General features: G+C 46.6%; 1 protein-coding gene and 1 long non-coding RNA gene across 14 annotated transcripts in view; both read right to left on the bottom strand.

The window, feature by feature from the left end:
- Window positions 1-21,251, bottom strand: part of JARID2 (jumonji and AT-rich interaction domain containing 2) — a 256,732-nt gene that overhangs the window by 215,318 nt on the left and 20,163 nt on the right. The window lies entirely within an intron of this gene.
- On the bottom strand, window positions 10,656-15,945 carry LOC309865477. The gene is made up of 2 exons (XR_014312124.1): window positions 13,399-15,945; window positions 10,656-12,093 (listed from the first exon to the last, which is right to left on the bottom strand). It is a non-coding gene; the product is annotated as an uncharacterized lncRNA (long non-coding RNA).

Raw genomic sequence — 21,251 nt, 5'->3', positions numbered from 1 at the left:
ATTTTTGCCAAGGAGCAAGCAGCAGCCCAGAAAAGTTGCACAACCACACATTTAACAGACACTCACAGAGCACCTGCTAGATGCCAGGCAATGCCAGGCAGTGGGACCAACATCATGCGCTCATATAACCATATACAGCCAAACACACACACACACACACAGACATACACATATTTGTGTTTTTACAAAACTCTATGTATACAGATGTATGGGGCTTACATCCCACTGGAAGGGACCGAGACAGAGAAATGACACACCTGCATTCCTCCCGGACTGTGTTCTACAACATCTCTCCCCTTACCCATTCACATGCCTCGTTCGAGGTCCCTGGGAACCACGGCCTGGAACTGTCACACTTCGGAGTTCTCTTCACATGGTTTGTTCCCGCTGCTTAGGCTGCCCTCTAGGTCACTGATGCAGTCAGGGTTTAACACATGCGTGTTAAGGCACTGGGGATCAATGGGTGGACAGTCAGTGCACCCCCCCAAGGCTCACGCAGCCACAGAGCACCCCCCCCACCGTGGGAAGCAGGTGTCCTACAAATCATTTCATAAATGTCCACGACTGGAAGGGCTGCAGGTAAGCAGAGGCAGCCACCACACCCCATCACCACGTGCTCCTGGCCTAGAGAGGCCGCCTTGAGGAGATGACATTTAAGCTGATGCCGGAGAACAGTGGCACAGGGCACCGCTGCGGGAGGAAAGGACAGGCATCCAGGGGGTTCAAGAAGATTCATGGACCTCTTAAAACTGGGAACCTGGAAAAGCAAACACTTCCATCTTCCTTCTCGTTAACCTCTTCCTGAACCTTAGCATTTCCTCCAACTATGAAAGCAGGCACTACACCTGAAATCAATAAAAGTAGCTGTGAGTTTGATATCCAAAAAAGTCGTAAATATCCTTGTCCCCCGTTACAGTGGTTGCAGAGAGCATGAAATACCCAAGTACCTTCTGGATAAAGAAAAGGACATGCTGGCGCGGAGAACAAGAATAAGGAGACGAAGAAGGGCTCTAGAAGATTTTCTGGACTGGAAGAGGGAGGGCGGGAGGGTGAGCGGCGGGTGGTAGGAGATGCAGAGTCAACAAAAGCCAGCAGGCATGGGCCAGAACGGTAGCTCAGGGTTTTAAGCGTGGAACAGGATCCCTTTCCCTGCTCTCTGCAAGATGGGCGAAGGGCAAAGGGAGCAGCCGCAAAGATAAGGCAGGTGAGTACAGGGAAGCGAGCTGGGACTCGGAAGCTTCCCAGGGTGAGGCTCTGGTGGGCTGTGCTAGGAAGGGAACCCGTTTAGAAAACGGAGCATCACCAAACTTAGCATAACCAATAAAGAATAATCCCTAGGTCTCTTCTCGGGAAGTTGCTGGCTGCTGAGTCAAGCGGCATAAATCTGCTGCGCTTTCATCAAGTGGGTTTTAATATAGAAGTCTGATACATAATGCATGTTGATGCCTGCAAAAATTCCTCTACAAGAGATTCCAAAAGGCTTTTCAAATTGTTCTGGTGCAATATGAATTTTATGGAGGCAAAAGGTTAGGAAACAAAAGAGAGTGCCTTCTTTTCTAGAATTCAGTTATCCTATGACCTCACTTATTGGGGAAGATGGCAGAGAAGCAGAAAACAAACAAAAGGTCTCTGAGGCATCAGAAAGCCATTTCAGAGTTCACGCACAAAAGCAGTGACATCTTACTTATCACAGAGGCCCAGCCCCATCATTGGGGACTTTTTAGCTCTACTTGACACTCACAGCCTTGTTAACCGGTTTCCCATACAATGATTCATTATGTCACCAAAATAGACGTTGGGAGACATTCAACGTGCCAGTGGTTAAGTGGCAAGTGTCAAAAACGGGGGAAAAAAAAAAAATCAGGGAAAACTGGAGTTGGGGGTGGGGGACAAAAAAACACCACAAGTCTAAAAGCAGTTGCTCTAAAATGCTTTTAAAGCAGTTCTGCCCTTCAAAAGATAGCGTGGATGGTAAATGGAAAGCAAGCTGCACTGAGCACAGACCAGGCATGGGGCTCAGAGCTGGTCTTGGAAGTGACGTAAAGGCTCAGCCCAGCTGAGTCGGCACCTGGCTAGCGAGGTCAGATGGACTTCAGTGGTACTGGACTGTTTTACACCTTATCTTATCTCATCCCACTTCATCCTTTCTTTTCCAGGACCATAGAACTCGTAAGGGTGCCTGGGTGGCTCAGTTGGTTAGGCATCCGTCTGCCTTTGGCTCAGGTCATGACCTCAGGATCCTGGGATCTAAACCCATGTCGGGCTCCCTGCTCAGGGTAGGGCCTGGTTCTCCCCCTTCCTCTGCCCCTTATCCCTCCTGCTGGTGCTTTCTCCCTCTCTTTTGCTCACTCTCTCTCAAATAAATAAAATCTTTAAAAAAAAAAAAAAGGAAGGAAGGAAGGAAAAGGAAACAGAATTCATGCCTATTTTTATATATAGATTTTGAATCCAGAAATTCTGATGCACAGGCTGGAGCTGTTTTCACATATATCCAACGGGAACATTAATACATCGTTTTTTAGCACAGGATAATAATGGTGGTCATGGTAATTACTGAGAACCAAGACTCTAAAAAGCACATTTTAGGGGCACCTGGCTGGCTCAGTAGGTAGATCATGGGATCTCAGGGTCATGATTTGGGGTCACGATTTTGAGCAGTGGAGGCCACTGCTCAATTGGGCATGGAGACCACTTAAAAATAAAATAGTATTTTTGCAAATAAATAAAACTAAAAGTACATTTTAAGCCTTTTGTACATAGAAAGGGATCACCCCTAAGGTATCCGTAACATGTGGCTGTCAGAAGAGGTCATTACCAGAAGATTCCAGAGAGCTGAGGTTTCATCCCACTTTAGTGGTTGATGTGGAGTACAGTGAGGATTAAAATACTGGAGGGTGATATTTAACTAGGTGGGAAGTAATAAAGAGAAAAAACCTCTTAGAGAGTATTTCCATATTCTTGAGGTCAGAAAGGCATTCCTAAGCAAGACACAAAACCCAGAAAGGAAAGCCAACTGGACTACAGAAAAATTTGTAAAACTTTCTGTAACAGAAAAAAACACTTTCAACACCATGAAAGGATAAAAGACAGAGCAGGAGAAAGTATCTGTAAATGGTTTAAGAAACACTCAGAACGTAAAGAGCTGACAAGAAAAGGACAAAACAATACAAAAATGGGCAAAGGGCAGGGTGCTTGGGTGGCTCAGCGAGGGAGGTGCCCAACTCCTGATCCAGGCCATGATCTCAGGGCTGTGGGATCTAGTCGGGCTCTATTCTCACTCAGTGAGGAGTCAGCTTGAGATTCATTCATTCTCTCTCTCTCTCTCTCTCTCTCTCTCTCTCTCCCCCTCTGCCCCTCCCCACCCCTCTCTAAAATAAATAAATAAAATCTTTAAAAAACTGGGCGAAAGTCATGAACAAAAGAAATATGGATGGCCAACAGACCAACAAAGAATACAGAAGACAGACAAATTCAATTTATACAACAGTGATGGGCCCTGTTTATTCATTAAGCAAAAACTAAAACAGCGTTAGAACACCAAGTGTTGGCAAGAAGGGAGGGAAATAAAGACTTTCCTACGCTGCTGGTGGGAACGTAAGCTGGTTAAACCTTGCTGCATGGAAAAAGCTCTTCCTGCTACAAAAACTGAGCACATACCCTTGGACTTGGTGCTTCCAAATGAATCCTACACCAATATGCCCACAAGTGTGAAAGATGTCCAGAAAGAAACTTGTTTCTAAGTAAACAAAGCAGTGGAAAAAAACCTAAATGTCTGTGAACAGGCACTCTTCGAGAAGAGAAGCGTGAGAAAGCACTTAGATAAGTTAGAGGACGGGTCCCAAGAGCCGCATGGAAAGATCTTCAAGACAGTTATGTGAGAAAAGGCTGATTTATACAACATGACCATTTCATTCATATAAAACAAGTGGAAGGAAGGAAAGGAAAGACAGATGGATCAGTCGGTTAAGCATCTGGTTAAGTGTCTACTTTCTGCTCAGGTCATGATCCCTGAGTCCTGGGATCACGCCCCAGGATGTGGACTCCCTGCTCAGTGGGGACTCGGCTTCTCCTTCTGTCTCTGCCCCTCCCCCTGCTTGCTCTCGCTCTCACTCTCTCTCTCTCCCTCTCTCCCCCTCTAATAAAATCTTCACCAAAAAAACAGACTATGTGTGCATAAATATTCTTGTAAATATGTAGAAAGTAAACAAGAGGAGTATAGGGGAAATACAGAGGATTTCATATTTCATTCTGAAGGTTTCTGAATTTGATCCTGGCATTTTTTTTTTCCCAAAATCCAAAATTAAACTGAATTCTGTATGCTACGATGTATTCATTTTTTTTTTTGAAGATTTTATTTATTTATTTGACAGACAGAGATCACAAGTAGGCAGAGAGAGAGGGGGAAGCAGGCTCCCAGCCAAACAGAGAACCTGATGTGGGGCTCGATACCAGGACCCTGAGATCATGACCTGAGGCTTTAACCCACTGAGCCACCCAGGTGCCCATCACATTTTTCTTTTGGACACAAAGTTGTATCTTTTCTTTTTTTTTTTTTTTTTTTTAAAGATTTCATTTATTTATTTGACAGAGAGAGATCACAAGTAGGCAGAGAAGCAGGCAGAGAGAGGGAGGAAGCAGGCTCCCTGCTAAGCAGAGAGCCCGATGCGGGACTCGATCCCAGGACCCTGAGATCATGACCTGAGCCGAAGGCAGCGGCTTAACCCACTGAGCCACCCAGGCGCCCACAAAGTTGTATCTTAATGACATCGTGTGTACCAAAAGGCAGTGAAGAGGGAAAGGTCATCTGGGGCAAACCCAAAGTGGCATTCTCTGCAGGTCCCCTAACCAAATGTACTGTACAAGGGGCTTGTAGCCCACAGGCCCAACCACTCCTTTGGGCAGGTTGAGGAGAAGCTGCTTCCCCAAAGGCACATTACCTTCAGCCCTCCTACGCTCTCCAAAATCAAACACTGACACACCTAATACTCTCTAACATACTCCCAAACCCGTCTTTCGAATACCAGCTAACGCGTAAGGGTGCTGAGCTAGCGTGTGCTGACGTTACTTGACACTGCTTGGATTTCCAGGCTAGTAATGAAGTTGGGCTGCAGAAAAGCAAAAATTCCATGTTAAAAACCAAAAGGTTACATGACCCTGACCTACCATCTTATGGTTCAGAAGAAACACCCTAGGTCACATTCAATACAGGGAGCGATGATTACTTGAAGATTATCACCCACGACCACCTCCTACAAATACCGTGAGAATGAGATCCACGGTTCCTTCCGCTGACAACTTAGCCACTTCCTCATCATCATCTTTTTTAATGCAGAAAGAGGAGAGAGGCGGGAAGAAGATGATAGGAACAAGAGTATCCAAAATCTAATTTTTTTTTCCCTAAATTGGAAGGGAAAAAGCCGAGAAACTAATTTCTCAACTTGGCCCTGCTTTAGTGTAACTCGTACAAATTGAGAGAAGCTACATTACTACAGCTGAAAGAGAGCCAACGTTTACTTTGGCAGAAAAAAGCCAAAGTCATTGAAATTATTTTTTTTATTACCACTAAAGTGCCGCAACAGGAGCAACAGTGTGTTTATTTTTATCCTTTTTTTAATGGATAACCAAGAGCACGGTTCCAAATTTTCCAAAGTCACGGATTTGAGCAGGGGAAGAGAACGGACCCTGGATGACACCTATACACACAACAGAATGTCCCTGTGTACATCGCAACACCGTTCCAACCTCTCCACGTGACCTTTCTAAAACAAAACATCAGGGAAAGGGACTTAATCACATTCATCTGGATGAGTTAATATGGAAATCAGGGTAACAACATTTACTGACTGCCTGCCAAGTGCCAGGAGACCCAAAGACGAACCACACAGGTATTTGCCTGTCCACAGAGCCCCATACCTTTGTTCGTGCTGTTCTCCCAGAACAAGGCCAAGTGCCCAGCACACGGTGGGCGCTCTCTAGTGATACCAACACAGAGTAGGCACCCAAGAGCTCACTGATGCTGAGGCTCGGAAGGGGGAAGCAGAGGTTTACCGACAGTGAAAGGAACAAGGAAACGGGGTACAGGACCACCGTCTTAAAGGACCATGACCTTGACAGCAAAGAGATAGAAGAACCGGAATGTCACACACAGGAGGAGATGAGGTAAGATGGATCTAATAAAGGGTTTTAGGTAATGCTTCAGAGTTTAGATTTTATCCCCTAAGCAAGAAGAGGTATGGAAGAATTGGACAGAAAAGTAAACACTTTAGGGGCGCCTGGGTGGCTCAGTAGGTTATGCCTCTGCCTTCGGCTTGAGCAACGATCCCGGGGTCCTGGGATCGAGCCCTGCATGGGGTGGGGGGGAGCCTGTTTCCCTCCTCTCTCTCTGCCTGCCTCTCCGCCTACTTGTGATCTCTGTCAAATAAATAAATAAATAAATTTTTTTAAAAAGGAGTAACACTTAAACGATCTCCAACAGCTGGGGCACCTGGGTGGCTCAGTCAGTTAAGCATCTGGGTTCAGCTCACAGTTAAGATCCTGGGGTCCTGGGATGGAGCTCTCTGCTCCGTGGGGAGCCTACCTCTCCTGCTCCCTCTGCCCCTCCCCCTGCTCATTCTCTTCAGCTCTCTCTCTCTGCACTCTCAATCTCTCTGTACTCTTGCTCTCAAATAAATAAAATCTTTAAAAACAACAACAATCTCCAACAGAAAGGAGAGTAGAGGACAGTACCTCATGAACGTGACCAATTAACCCAAGTGTGGGGAAATAATGGTGTCATTTCAGGACAAGACAGGTGAGCCGGGAGAGCCAAGGGAAGTGACAACAGAGTTAAAATGCAAGTGGTGTTATTTAGCAAAGGCTTTTATAAATTAACCAGATGAGAGAGGAAAAGCAATAAATACACTTGGACACATCCATGACTCCCCGAACATCACTGAAAACAGAAAATACGCTGTACCATGAAGTTCACCACAAGCATCCATATTCAATACAAGTCAGATGCACAAAATTTAAAAAAAAAAACTAGTTAATATCAAAGCTTATCAAAGATGTGTATCACCTGGGACACAGACGTTTCTAGCAGGAACGCATTGTTTCGACCACTTCAAACCATTTCAGAGACCACCTCAGAGTTCACTAATTGAAAATGTTGAAAATACACACGCCCTCTTAGGGTCAGACAACTGAAATCCCAGGTCTGTAAACATTAGAGCACCTCCTGTACCGGTGAGATCAGTAATAAAGATGAGGACCAATCACCAGTGCCCATTATCAACACATATGTAATAATTAGTTTTTCTCACACACAAAAAATAAAATAAAATAAAATAAAATAAAAATTCAATCTCAAAGCAATCCCCTCCTGAATCCCATTTCAAACGTAAACTTTTTGTTTGTTTGTCTGTTTGGTTGGTTGGTTGGTTGGTTTTTTGCTGGTGTCTGAAGGCAGACAGCCATCAGCCCTACAACTGGTTCCTCCGCCTGGACACCTGCCACGACCCCTCTTCCCTGTCTACCTTCACTTCACCACCACCACCTCCACAGGGCCTCCTGTGTATTTTCCTGGGAAGGCAAAAACACTTTTTAAAGTAGGTAACTGAAAGCACCCCACAGGGCTAGGTTCTAACATCACCTGTGTCCTCTCCTAATACCAAGTGGGACCTGCATCTCTTGGTTCAGTGGGGTAAGGCCTGGGAGATTCTTCACAGCACTCAGAAGTTTTGAGAACTGAAGGTGTGTCTCTCTTTTTCTTAATTCTGGAATTCTTTTCAATCCTCTAATTAAATGCCTTCTTTAGGGGCAACTGGGTGGCTCAGTCGGTTGGGCATCTTCCTTGAGCTCAGGTCATGAACCCAGGGTCCTTGCTCAGTGGGGAGCCTGCTTCTCCCTCTCCCTCTGCCTTCCACTCCCCACTGCTTGTGCACTCAGTCAAATAAATAAATCTTTTTTTTAAAAGTGAAGTAATTTTAAAAAAATTAAATTCCTTCCTTATACTGTCACTTTCCCACTCTTTCAAGCGAAGAAACATTCTCATATTCAATCCCTCCCCCTCTTCCCTCTTCCCTCCCCCTTAATCCCCTCACCACCTCCACCATAGGTGGGTTCAGTCCCATCAAAGGAAAATGCCAGACAAAATGAGGCATTCAGGAGCCAGGGTGGGGCCAGGGCAAGGTTGGTGGTGGAGCTCCCCAGGGCCACTAGAAGCTGGGTTCCTCAGAGCAGCCTCAGCCTACAGCTAGGAAACCCCTTCCCTATGTGCTCCTCCTATAGAGAATTCCCTCAGGAAGCAGCTCTGGCAGACAGGTGGCTGCGGAGGGCCTACCTTAATTATCATTATTCAGCCACAAAGGTCTTGCTGACTTCATATATTCCTTACTGGGGTTAATTTTTTTTCCTCCCCCCCCCCTTTTTTTAAGATTTTACTTATTTATTTGAGAGAGAGAATGGGTGTGGGGAGGGTCAGAGGAAGAAGCAGACTCCCAGGGGAGCAGGGAGCCCGATGTGGGACTTGACCCTGAGACTCCAGGATCATACCCTGAGCTGAATTCAGTCGCTTAACCCACTGAGCCACCCAGGCGCCCTTCCTTCCATTTTTTTACGGCTTGCTCCAACGGTGTGCTCTCTTCCCCAGAAAAGTAGCTATTTCTGCTTTCTCCCCATTTATCCATATTGCTCTTGCTAACTTCCCCTGAAATGTCCCCAAGCCTTTCTAACTAGATGGTATTCTTGTTGTTTCTTTCCAAACTCCATTATCTATTAATAGGCTATACAGTAACATATCCTGTCTTTCTTCTTAAATATTTTTGAAAATGGAATAAATGGGGGCGCCTGGGTGGCTCAGTCATTAAGCGTCTGCCTTCAGCTCGGGTCATGATCCTAGAGTCCTGGGATGGAGTCCCATGTCGGGCTCTCTGCTCAGTGGGAAGCCTGCTTCTCCCTCTCCCTCTGCCTGCCTCTGTCTACTTGTGATCTCTCTCTGTCAAATAAATTAAAAAAAAATTTTTTTAAAAATTGAATAAATGTAATGCTTCAGCAACAGCTATTCAATCAATAAAAATCATTATGTCACCGTATTAACTTGTGATTTCCAACAGCTCTCTTAAGATGCAGGATGAGGCCTGCTGGACCTTGATTAAAGAGTCCCATTTAGCTACTAGTTCCTTTTTCCAGTGGGGTATCCTGAAAAAGAGACTGGCAGGCAACCATCAGGGTTCTCCCCGGAAAAAAGAAGTGGCAACATCTCTAAGCCTAGAGATACCTCTGGGAGACAGAAATATCATCTCATTATTAAAATCCGCACATGGAGAAAAGTATCTTTAATAAAGCGGGATACAGTCTGGCTTGGAAAATAAATAAATGGATTAATTAATTAAATAAAATCAGCACAGTGGAGCCAACTGGGCTTCACCTCCAGGCCCCACCCCACCCCCGTACCACATACTGCTTTAAGCCATTTTATTCCTCAGAAGCCAAGTCTGTTCATCAGTAAAAATAAAAGAATAAATCCTGTTTGGCAAAGGTGTGTGAGAACATACATAGTTCATCTATGTAAATGCATACTGTTTAATTAACAGGCAAAAGCACTCAAAACTGTGGTCGTTACCACAGTGGAGAGAATATGACCAAGTGCTTGTTTGAAGGACTCATCCGTGAAGAACTGAAAACCTGAAGGAAATGTACCTTTCCACTGAAATACATGATGACATTTTGCTCTGTCACGTGTGTTCCCTCTTCCTTTAGGTATGCATACCTACGGCTTGTCCGCTGATGGCCTTGTGACCTGGGGAGAAGCCCAAAAAGCAACCAAACTGTGCCAGGCCTCAGCAATTCCGTGTTGAAGAACCACTGGAAAATTCCAGGGGGCAAGGATGACACACAGAAGGACCCTCCTGAAAGACAACACTGCACAGCTTTTCTCTCCTCCAAGCCCAGTCTCTGTGCCAGTCCCTGACCCTGTACACGGGCCAAGAAAACCCCAGCAGCTTCTTTCTGTGGGGCCTCAAAATCCCTGACCCAGTGCAGAGTAGGCACAGGACAAAGACGGGTTCTCTGGTCACGGGGCAGCCAATTAGTTTCAGACCCTCAAACGAGTTCTGGGAAGACAGAAAAACGGAAGGACTATGCTGGAAGAACTACTTCCCTGTTTCAGTGGTCACCTTCTGTGCCCCCAAACAGCCAACCAATCCTAGAATTCCTTCTCCTTGGGCGCTCCAGTGTGCTAACTTGACAGTACCAAATCTTATGGGACACAGAATTCCCCAAACGCACTGACAGGTACATGCTTTCCCTCTCCGGGGACACTATTTAAACTCCTTTCGGAGTTTACACCCTTTTTAAATTTCCCAGATCACAGAGAATACGTACACATCCTAACAGGCACGTCTGCATGGCTGTGGTTTTTCTGCAAGTCAGCCAAAATTGGACACTCGAGGGGAGGAGAGGGACTAACACAAAATTAAATTAACTAGAACATTTGTCAAGTCAAACTTTAGTCAAGTTAGGTACCTTCGACAGGGAAAGGAAGGGAGGAAACATCCATTTAACTCCTTCCCTCCAGCTTTTTCCTTATTAGCATCACAGAGAGACCAATGCAAGGCGAAGCAATCTCCCTCTTTTTTTTTTTTTTTCCCTTCCCCCTGGAAAATTAAGAGAGTCGGTTTTTCCTTGCAAGCTGCTTGTGGAACATTCTGTATCTATACAGAAGCACTCAATGGCCTCACCCTTGCACTTGCTAACTTTTTTTTTCTTCTAAGAAAATTTCCGCACTGCCCCCAAAGCCCCACTATTCATGGCTTAATTTGCAAACCCCATTAGACCAAAAGTACCAGAAAATTGCTTGTCCCATTTCATGCTGCACCTTCCTTGGTAGCAGTGACACAAGCAATTAGGCTAACATGCCCGAGTCCCAAGAGGAGGAGAGGGGACAAAAGTCTCAACTTTTCTAAATGGAATGAAATCTTCCCCCACGACAGAAGCAAGGTTCAGAGAGTGACAGAGGGGAATTGGCAATGCAGCTAAATTCACTATTTAATGATACAAGGCCATAATCAACCGCAAGTCCTTGAACTTACATTATGCCTTTCTACTGGGATGCTCCCGTAATTTCAAATGTATTACTGTAAAATCTTGGTCATTGGAGAGGCAAGAGACTGGGGGGGATAAAATGGACTTTAATTAAAATATGAATAATCCAAGTCCAGCTAATTCAAAGCATCTGATTCAAACACCTCGTCAGCTGGGAAACAGCAGCTGCTTCCAATTACAAGCGATTTTGAATTAACCGGTATCAGTATCTAATGAAGGAGCTGTGTGTGTAGGAAATTTTCCAATTCAGCTGTGCACAGGGCCTTTTAAAAAGGATGGAAACGTGGAATATCCAGAGGCCCGTGTACAGAACCTCTTTTAGGTGAGGACAAGGTTTCCCAGCTTGTTCTTGTCCTGCCTCGCCTCTGACCCCGAACGCCGGTCTCCTCTCTGCTGCCCCTTTCCCTGTGCCTCTCTTTCTCCAGTCTTGGATCCTGAGCCCAGATGCTTCGCAAGAGAGATCCAACATCTCTTCCCAGCTTGTATCTCCTGTGGCGGAGCTTGTGACCCCAGGTCACAGAGACCCAGGTAACCCATTCGAATCCTATTACACAAACAGGGATACCTGAAGGCACCTCTCTGCAGTCCAGTGGCCTCTCCAGAGACCATAAAACTAAAGGCCCACCTAACCAAACCTATTTCAGACACTCATACCAGCCTCCTATAGAAAGAACATTCCAGAAGGATGACCGGCTTCTAACTGCAGGTGGAGCTTGAGACCATCACATTATCAATAGCTTTCTTAAGGGTCCTACTGATGCAATCAAGAAATGGCAGAAGAGGGAGAGAGAGAAATAAAAACAATAGCAAAGGGGGAGTGAAACCTCCAGAATCTCCTTTGTAGACCCAAGAAAGACTAAAAGTGCCAAGGATCATCACTGAGAGAAAAATACAGAATCAAAAGTCAGCCAACAGAATTGCTGGTTCTGATCTAAATTACCGCTTTCAGGGGCACCTGGGTGGCTCAGTGGGTTAAGCCTCTGCCTTGGCTCAGGTCATGATCTCAGGGTCCTGGGGTCTAGCCCGGCATTGGGCTCTGCTCAGCAGGGAGTCTGATTCCCTTCCTCTCTCTCTCTCTCTGCCTACTTGTGATCTCTGTCAAATAAATAAAATCTTTGAAAATAAATAAATAAATAAATAAATAAATAAATAAAATAAATTACCGCCTTCACACACAAAAACTCAAGTTCTAAAATGACCCCTCTTACTTGCTGGGGTACTCTAAAATACACCATTCTGGAAACCTCTGTTACTAGGCTGTGTCATCTGAATGAAGGCAAATTAATTTGGATCCAAGAACCCAATATGCTACTGAATGGCCTTTTCCCACACACTTCCTGTTTTATCAACAGAATATGTTTCTTCAAAACAAAATATTAGATAATACTACACAGGAACCTTTAGCTTTTCTATGAAAATAAAACAGAATCACATACTTCTCTATTGAACAGACAGAAATGCACCCATTTCTTAACCCGCCTCTTTAAAAAAAAAACCATGCAAAAACAGTTAAGAACAGCCCCAAAATTCTCATAAAATGCAAAGTGAAATACTTCTTAACAAAGGAAGACGACAGAGTCAGAAATAGTTTGAAAGAGATAGAGAAAGGCAAAAAAAAGAAAAGAAAAGAAAACATATTCTTCAGTGAGTATCCTCATAAGAATGAAATTGATCTTTGGAGGACTCAAAACCAGGGTCCTATGAATATATATCACATCTAAACATCAGGCTTCCAAAAAGCAGCCTTAAAAACAGTTGTGGGTTTGTTTGGTTTTTTTAAGATTTTATTTACTTATTCTGAATTTACATAATTATTTAAAGCAAGCTCCACACCCAGCGTGGAGGAGCCCAACACGGGGTTTAAACTCGGAAGATCAAGCTGGGTGCTGAAATCAAGAGCTGGTCACTTACCTGTGACTAAGCCACCCAGGGGCCCCCAAAGGTTTTATTCTCAAGGCATCTCCACACCAAACGCGCACGCTCCACCGACTGAGCCAGCCAGGACCCCCCAAAAACAGTTTTTTAAAGAGTACCATCATCACTTGAAGATCACTTCCTCAGTTTTCTGAGTAAGAGCATGTCCCAGAGGGGACACTGGCAGGGACAAGAGTAGGAGGACATAATATGTATAAATGCACATCCTAGTGATAAATCTTTAAATCATCTGGCTATTTGCTGTGTTTACAGAAAACCTACTATGTGTATTTCATATTGTTAGCAAATGAAAAATATTTTTAAAAATAGTCTCACAGTGGCACCTGGGTGGCTCAGTGGGTTAAAGCCTCAGCCTTTGGCTCAGGTCATGATCTCAAGGACCTGGGATGGAGCCCCGCATCGTGCTCTCTACTCAGCAGGAAGCCTGCTTACCCCTCTCTCTGCCTGCCTCTCTGCCTACCTGTGATCTCTCTCTCTGTCAAATAAATAAAATCTTTAGGAAAAAAAAAATCAGTGACAGTATGGCCGTAATAATAAATAAAACTGTAGTCATAAAAATGAAACGTACAGGAAGTTGGCAGACATTCCCAAGTAAATGGCACGAATGCTACACTGAGGGCCTCCATTTCCCAGATCATCTGTGTCTCAGTTTCCGTGAGGGAGTTAGGAGACTGAGTACATGACCAGAGTCAGAACTGAAACCCAGGGCTCTGGCTGCGTGACCTCCGCGGGCCAGGATCCAAACCTCACCTGGGAGGACGGAAAGGGGAGCCCAAGCCTGGCCCTCTTGCCAGCCTTGTTTCCTCAGCTGCAAGTTGGGGAACGCAGCTACCTCACGGGGTCGTGGGGAGACTAGAATGGGAGAAATACTGCAGGGCTTGCGGGGAGGTATGCATCCCCTCGATGGCAGCTTACTAGCCAATGGAGAACTCTTCTTCTTTTAAATGGCATAAAAGCTTTCAAGAGCAGCTATGGATAGAAACCAGCAGACCAATAAGGGCTCCACACAGAAATCCCTGAGACTGCTCTGTGTTTACCAAATGAGACATGACAGAGTTTTGGGAAATGCGTAACACTATACAGACAGTGCATTATAACTAGTTGTCTACAAGGAAACAACACCAGGCTTCCTTCCAGAATAAAAAAAAACTGAAGAATGGTCCTCAGAAAGGACGGCATATAGGACATGCGGCCAAAAACGGGCTTTTTTTCAAGCCATGTTTATTAGGGTTTACAATCCCACCAGTGCTTTCAAACATCTTTCAGCTGTGGGAGAAGGACCAACGTGGTCTTCCATTCCTGCTGGTTTGGAAACCAGGATGCCCTAAAATGACAGTTTTCAAACTTTTTTTTTGATAGTGGAGATCTTATGAGAACTCGCCCAATGAGTAAGAAGCTGCTATGACTGGAACAGAGCTAGAAGGGAGACCCACCACACGAACTCCCCACTAAGTCACTCCTAAACCCTTGCTGTGGTCTCCTGAGAGCCTGTGAGAAAGGCAGACCAGCTGAATGAGAAGCTCCTTTGTGAACACCATCTTTGTGTGAGGAGCTCGCACTGACTGAAAACCTCATCTGCTCTCAATCCTGGACGTCCTTTCCACGTCCTTCCCCAGCACAAGAGTAAAAATACGTCACTGGACAAATCGCACCCAGTAGATAATATATATTTGGGGAGATAAAAGTGAATAAAGGGAAGGGAAGTTGAGCTGCAAAGGTCGAGAAGACAAAAAAAAAAAAAAAAATCACAGCAATCCAGAGAGAGACTCTGTTCCACTCATGTCCTCTGACTTTCCAATAGAGGAGACTCAACTGTAGATAAGGTCCCACGGTTTTTTCAAGGTAGAGCAAAAACCTCTCCCAGAGCCCAACACCTCTGGGGCACAGTCACCACAGAGCCAAGGTGTCAAGTTCTAGCTGTATTACGTATTGGCCTGACAGGACTTGAAACCAGTAAGCTTCTTAAAAATCTCAATTCCATACCTATGAAATGAGAGGAGACTGTCAGACTACCTCAAACAAATGGTTAGGGTCAAACACACAAATACCCAAGAAAGATCCTGAGGAAACCATTCTGTCTAAAGAAAGGAAGTGCTAGGTTCTACAGAAGCATGGCTTCTCAAAGGAAAGGCTATGTTCCCTACATAAAAACTCCGTGTGTAGGGGCTCCTGGGTGGTTCAGTGGGTTAAAGCCTCTGCCTTCGGCTCAGGTCATGATCCTGGGGTCCTGAGGGTCCTGGGATCGAGCCACGCTTCAGGCTCTTTGCTCAGCAGGGAGCCTGCTTCCCTTCCTCTCACCCTCTGCCTGCCTCTCTGCCTCCTTGTACTCTCTCTCTCAAATAAATAAAATCTTTAAAAAAAAAAAAAAAAAACTCCGTGTGTAAAAACACAAATGGCGCACACACGATTTCCATGTTAACTACTCAAGAAAGAAATTTAAAAGTAGACATGAAGCTAAACCATCTCCAGGCAAACAAAACTCAATTTAAGGCCATGTCATCAAATATTAAATTTACCGATCTTCTCAATCTGTGAGAAAAATCCTAAGTGTCCTTCCTGGGACAGTCCGGCTGGCTAGACAGCAATTCACTTATGGATCCTGACTGGGCTCTGGTCTACGGAATCAGTGAAAACACTTCAGCCATCCATAAATACTGCCTGAATGATAACAGAGAGTGTTCCCCCCACGGAGCAAATATAGTTGCTTATGAACATGTGTAAAAAAATCTCCAAGGCCAAGGAACCAGCCCCATCAACCAAAATGCTCAGACGGCCCTCATCGTATCCGAAAAGATTTTATAAAAAGCCAGTGTGAGGGGCGCCTGACTGGTTCAGCCCATGAAGCACATGACTCGACCTCCAGGTTGTGTGTTCAAGCCCCCAGTTGAGCACAAAACTTACTTTAAAAATACGAATAAAAAAAGTCTGAATAAAAGTTAAAAAAAAAAAAAATGAAAAGTCAATGTTAAGAGACCGTGGTTGTCCAGTCAGACAGAAGCTTCACGTTTTACTGAAGCCCCGTCACAGCCCAGGGGCTTGGTCAGGGACTGTGGGACGGAGCACTGGGTATGAGAAGATTGGGTTGGGAGGAGACAGAAAGCTCCTTCAGGCTTTTCCTCCTCCAAGAAGGAGGCAACCACCTAACAACGTGGCAACCGTTTGGAGGCCACCACCACCAGGTGACAAAGCTCTGGGGTATTCCCCGAGCGCCCTCGTGACAGGGAGGCCTTCCATTTCCGCGCCGGGAACAGCTTCTGGCATTTTCCACCTTGCCTGCCACTGGCGCGCGCCTGACTTTAAGAGATTTAACAAAAAGAGTTATAGCCCCCAACTTCCTGGAGTTTTAATTAAACTTGGCTTGCACTTCTGAACAACCCTCAAGTTTTTATTTTGTTCTGTAGGCCCACGAATGCTTTTAAAGGAGAGCTGCTGTGAAAGGGGGGGGGGGGGTTCTCTGCAGCTGCGGGTGAGCATTCTGCCAAGAGCCCAAGAGCCGCACAGGAAGAAGGCTCCCGTGTTAAAAATTTCCAACCGGGAGATTTACAAAACAGCAGGGGAGAATGGATGCAGGAGAGAAGACGTGTGCATGTGAAAGATTCTGCCAAAAGCTCCCCTTTTTTTTTGTTGTTGTGAAGTCCCAGGGGCCTCGGGAGGCTGGTCATGCTTCGGCGACCCTAGCTCCCTCCCCTTCTACCCCCATTCTGAAGCCACCGCCTTTCGGGTATAAGGCAGAAGCACTTCTTAGCAGCTCCTTTCTCTCACCCCCAGCTCCCCAGGCCTTCCCCCCCCCCTCGCCCCTCCACTCCCCAAACAACAGTCAGTTCTGTCACAACTGGATAATGGAAAGAAGCTTGGGGGGGGGGGGTGCATAACCATTTCCCTCGGACTAAATGAAATCCCAGACTAAAGCAGCTCTCTGGAGAAGGAAATGACAATCGTTTGCACAAATGAACTTTTTCAGTTTAGTTTCTATCCTATTAGCGGCAGCAAGATAACGCCTGTCAACAGTCAAAGCTCAAAGATGAGCCCTGTGAGAGCACTTAGGGTAGGAAAATCTGGCTCTGCCCTTACGGAAAAGCTAATTTGGGTCGAGCAGGCCGCCTGAGAAGATTCGGAGGTTTGGCTTTCAACTTCTGTACCAAGTGATGGGCATCTGGGCCTTCCACAGCAAGAACAAAATGGAGGCTGCCATCTCTTACCCCCAATTCCAGTGACCAGACAGGCAGTGAGGAGTAATGGTTTTGTGACCCGTCCACCATGGCCTGGGCTGCCTTCACGACCACGGTGGGCAGAGAGTACGAAGGAGTCATGGACTCATCTCCCCTCCAGAACTCAGGGGTGAAGACCTTAGAGGTTCTGACCCAGCAGCATCCTGGGAGTGTGTGTGTCGGCGTGCGTTCCAGGGAACCAACTTTCCTCGTGCGGAACTCTCAGGTGAATGGCCCCCAAGTAACACGACAACACCCACAGGAACACAGGTAAAACACACAGCCCTCTGGGGATCAGCATGCACACAGCCCAGCCACCTGCCAGCACTTCCAGACGAAGGTACAGTGACAAAGGGCTGTCAGACGATCGGCCAGGAGGCTCTCTGAAGTCCTCGGTCATGAAACGAAGGTGAAATCCTACTCCTCCATCACCCCCGACTCCCAAAGGCAGAAAAGCCAATGAACTATCCTCCCACAGTTCCCACAGCTTGGCTGAAACCACTCAACCAGAAAACACTAGAACCAGCACAGTCCATTCCCAGGGCACTGGGAGCACCGTCTACATTTCACCAGGAAAACCGATGCGAAGCCCGGAGCTGTACCTGGACTGATTCACGAGTGACACCCCTGCTGGGGGTCGCAGACCACTAGGGCACCCGCTGCCAGGGCACCCCCTGCCCTGCCCGGCCAGCCAGTTTGGATTCGGGTGCTCCTGTCCCAGCTACTGGAGTCCCCAGCCCTTCTGCTTCCCCTCAAGCTCAGCTCTGAGCCACAGCTGGGAGGGAAAGCTCTACACTGGGTGCCTGCTAGTGACCGGCTAGCCTGAGATTTTTCTGGATGGGTGGAGGACACCGAGGTCAGGAGGACGGCCCGCCAGGAAGCTCAGGCTCTCTCTGGACACATCTGTTGTGTGCAGAGCGGTGAGCTCACCCTCGCTCTCCCCCCACAGGCAGAGAACAACTTAACTCACGGTTGGCCAGGCAACATCTGTGTCAGTGGAAGCCCTGCAGGAGCCACACCCGGGTGCAGGGGGAAGAGCAGGCCTGAGTGCGATGTGGGGGGCACACATACTAAATACCTCCCCTTTGCTCAGGGAGGCAGGTGCATCCCATTTTACAGGGGAGAACACTAGGGCTGGCTTTAAGTTGAGGCCCGGTGGTTTTCTGTGGCGCTCAGCTAGTAAGCGGCAGGGCAGGCCTTCAGTGGTCCACCCTGATCTGGAGCTGGCAAGCGAATGAGGTCCCCAGGGGTCGCAAGGTGACGACATTCACTTGAACTAATAGACACGAACACACACACATACGTGCACGTGCATTCACAATCACTTGGGACAGGTATTCAACAGAACTGCTAAGAACAGAAAGAAAAATGCCATACTTTCAAAACAAAGTAGAGCAAGAACACACTGTTGCTTCAGGATGGTTTCCCTAAAAGTGGAGGGGGCTGTGAGCAAGGATTCCATAAGCTTTCTGGAAATCTATCACAAGCGCCCCAGCCCCAGGAGAAAACCAGGCGGGGCCCATGACGGTTCCGGGAACCGGCCTGGTTCCTTAGCAGGCCCTACAACCCCGCTGTCTGCCCCCACCCCGGGGGGAGGGGATGCCGAGCTCACTGAGGCTACTTCCCTTTTCACTGTTACTGTTCCAGGGGTGTGTTTGTGTGTGTGTGTGAGAGAGAGAGAGAGAGAGAGAGAGAAATGAAGACAGTTAAAACTCTGAACTGGTTATTTGTATTTGCTCTCCGCTGAAGCTTACTGTCAGAGTTAAAATGTACTTGTCCATCCTCTCCCCTCAAGAGTTCATTAGGGGCGCCTGGGTGGCTCAGCTGTTAAGGGTCTACCTTCAGCTCAGGTCATGATCCCAAGGGTCCTGGGATCCAGCCCCGGACTGCATCAGGCTCTCCGCTCAGTGGGCAGCCTGCTTCCCCCCACCCCAACTTCCCCTGCTTGTGTTCCCTCTCTGGCTGTCTCTCTGTCAAAATATAAATAAATCTTTAAAAAAAAAAATGCTCTTTACAAAGGGAGGCCATACAAGGACCCTCCCAAACTGCTTAATCAGCACACAGACCACATGGGAATTCATCAGACCCACATATTCTCTTGCGCCCCAGGGGATCCATAGGGCAAACCGCAGAGACGTAAAGGAATTAAGAAGGGCCTGTGTGCCGGTGCCTTGAGGTCCAAAGCTGAGCAGTACTGACCTTTAATTTGGAGACCCTGAGCCTCGTGCCATCCTTTTTATGAATATGCGAGAGCTGCAGAGACCTGACAGGCTCTGCTTTGCAAACCTGAGCAGACTGGGCACCGCCTCCGCCCTCCTGCTTTCATGAAGCAGGACTTCTGGAGAGACCCAGGAGCTGAGAAGGGGGCTAGGAATAAATCAGAGGCAGCTGGGACAAGGCTACGCTAGCCTGTGAAAGATCACGTATGCGTGTCTAGTGGCCAAACACAGGCTTGCTCGGCCCAAAAGGGCCAGGAAACGCAGCCACGACTACACCGAGTCCCTGCAGAAAGGGGCTGGCATCTGCTGAGGGACCCTGGGGAACAACACCGAACTGACTGGACAGGGAGATGTCCGGTGGGTCTTCCTACAGCCAAGAAGTAGCCTTAACTTATGTATCTATGGGGAGAAATGAGAGCAATTCCCAAACCATTACCACTTGGCAAAATCAATTCCCAAAAAAAAAAAAAAAAAAAAAAAAATTTAAAAAAAAAAAAAAAAAAAAGGGGCGCCTGGGTGGCTCAGTGGGTTAAAGCCTCTGCTTTCGGCTCAGGTCATGATCCCAGGGTCCTGGGATCGAGCCCCGCATCGGGCTCCCTGCTCCACAGAGGAGCCTGCTTTCCTTCCTCTCTCTCTCTGCCTGCCTCTCTGCCTACTTGTGATCTTTGTCTGTCAAATAAATAAAAAAAAATAAAAATTTAAAAAAAAATAAAAAAAAAAAAAAAAAAATCAATTCCCAAACCATTACCACTTGGCAAAATCAATTCCCAAACCATTACCGCTTGGCAAAATCTGGATTCTGCTCCAGAAGGTTACTGGAGACCCTGAAGTCCCAGCTGCCTACCCTGGACCTACCTGGGGCTGGGAGGCTGAGGAAGCCTTTAAAATTCAGTTGCAATTACCCTAAATAAGGGACTAAAAACAAAAGAAGGCAAATCTAAGCTTGGGGTAGGGATCTCAAGAGACAAGAAATTCCCTGGCCCCCGCCCTGTCCCAAAGAAGGTCAGCCCCACAGCGCGGACTGGCGCTGCGGCTGTTCAAGACCAGGGCTGGGCTGGATCCGGCCAACAGGACGAGGCCAACCGACTGGTCCTGTTCCTTAGCCTTGTGCTTCTGAAGGGCGGTCGAGGTGCCAACTATTTTAAAGCTCCAACACACTAATTCTGTAAACAATAACGGCGCAGCCTGCACACTGCAACACTGGAATGGATTCCTCAGCTTGGCCTCATCACTTATGCAGCTGATGAAACAAACACTGACAGCTTTTTTGCATTTGTAAAGGCCCCACAGCAGCTGTGGTGATCCCACCATAGAGCAATGAATTAAGCCTGAAACCCAGCTGGGTCTGAACAGAAGCCCTTTTTGCACAATACAGCAAGACTATCATTGTTAACCTAGGCATTATTGGGAAATATTCTGCATTACATTAGAGGGCAGTTCTAACTCAATTCTTAAAATTAGCTCTAATAAGCAATTTTTAGGAGGAGGGATGTGGCATTTGCTTTTGAAATGGCACAAGGAGGTGGATAGGTTCTAGGTACAACACACAGAGGCAGCTGGGCAGAACAGGACACAGATTTCCAGTTAAACAATGCAAAGATGAAAAAAGTAGCTCCTTCTTAGATATTCTCTCTCACACACACACACACACTCCCTCACTCACACCAACTTCTAAACTGAGGTGGGTATCTAACCTTGCCAATTCTTGGTTGGTTGGCCACTACAGAGAAAAAAAAAAAAAAAAACCGCCAAATGTAGCCCTCTGCTAGGGCTTCCCATTGGGTAAGCCAAAGCAATGACCTGAGCA

The sequence above is a fragment of the Mustela nivalis genome, assembly GCF_964662115.1.
Source record: "Mustela nivalis genome assembly, chromosome: 5".
Lineage (NCBI taxonomy): Eukaryota > Metazoa > Chordata > Mammalia > Carnivora > Mustelidae > Mustela > Mustela nivalis.
Note: the sequence above shows the minus strand (reverse complement) of the source record. Positions and strands in the feature narration are given on the sequence as shown.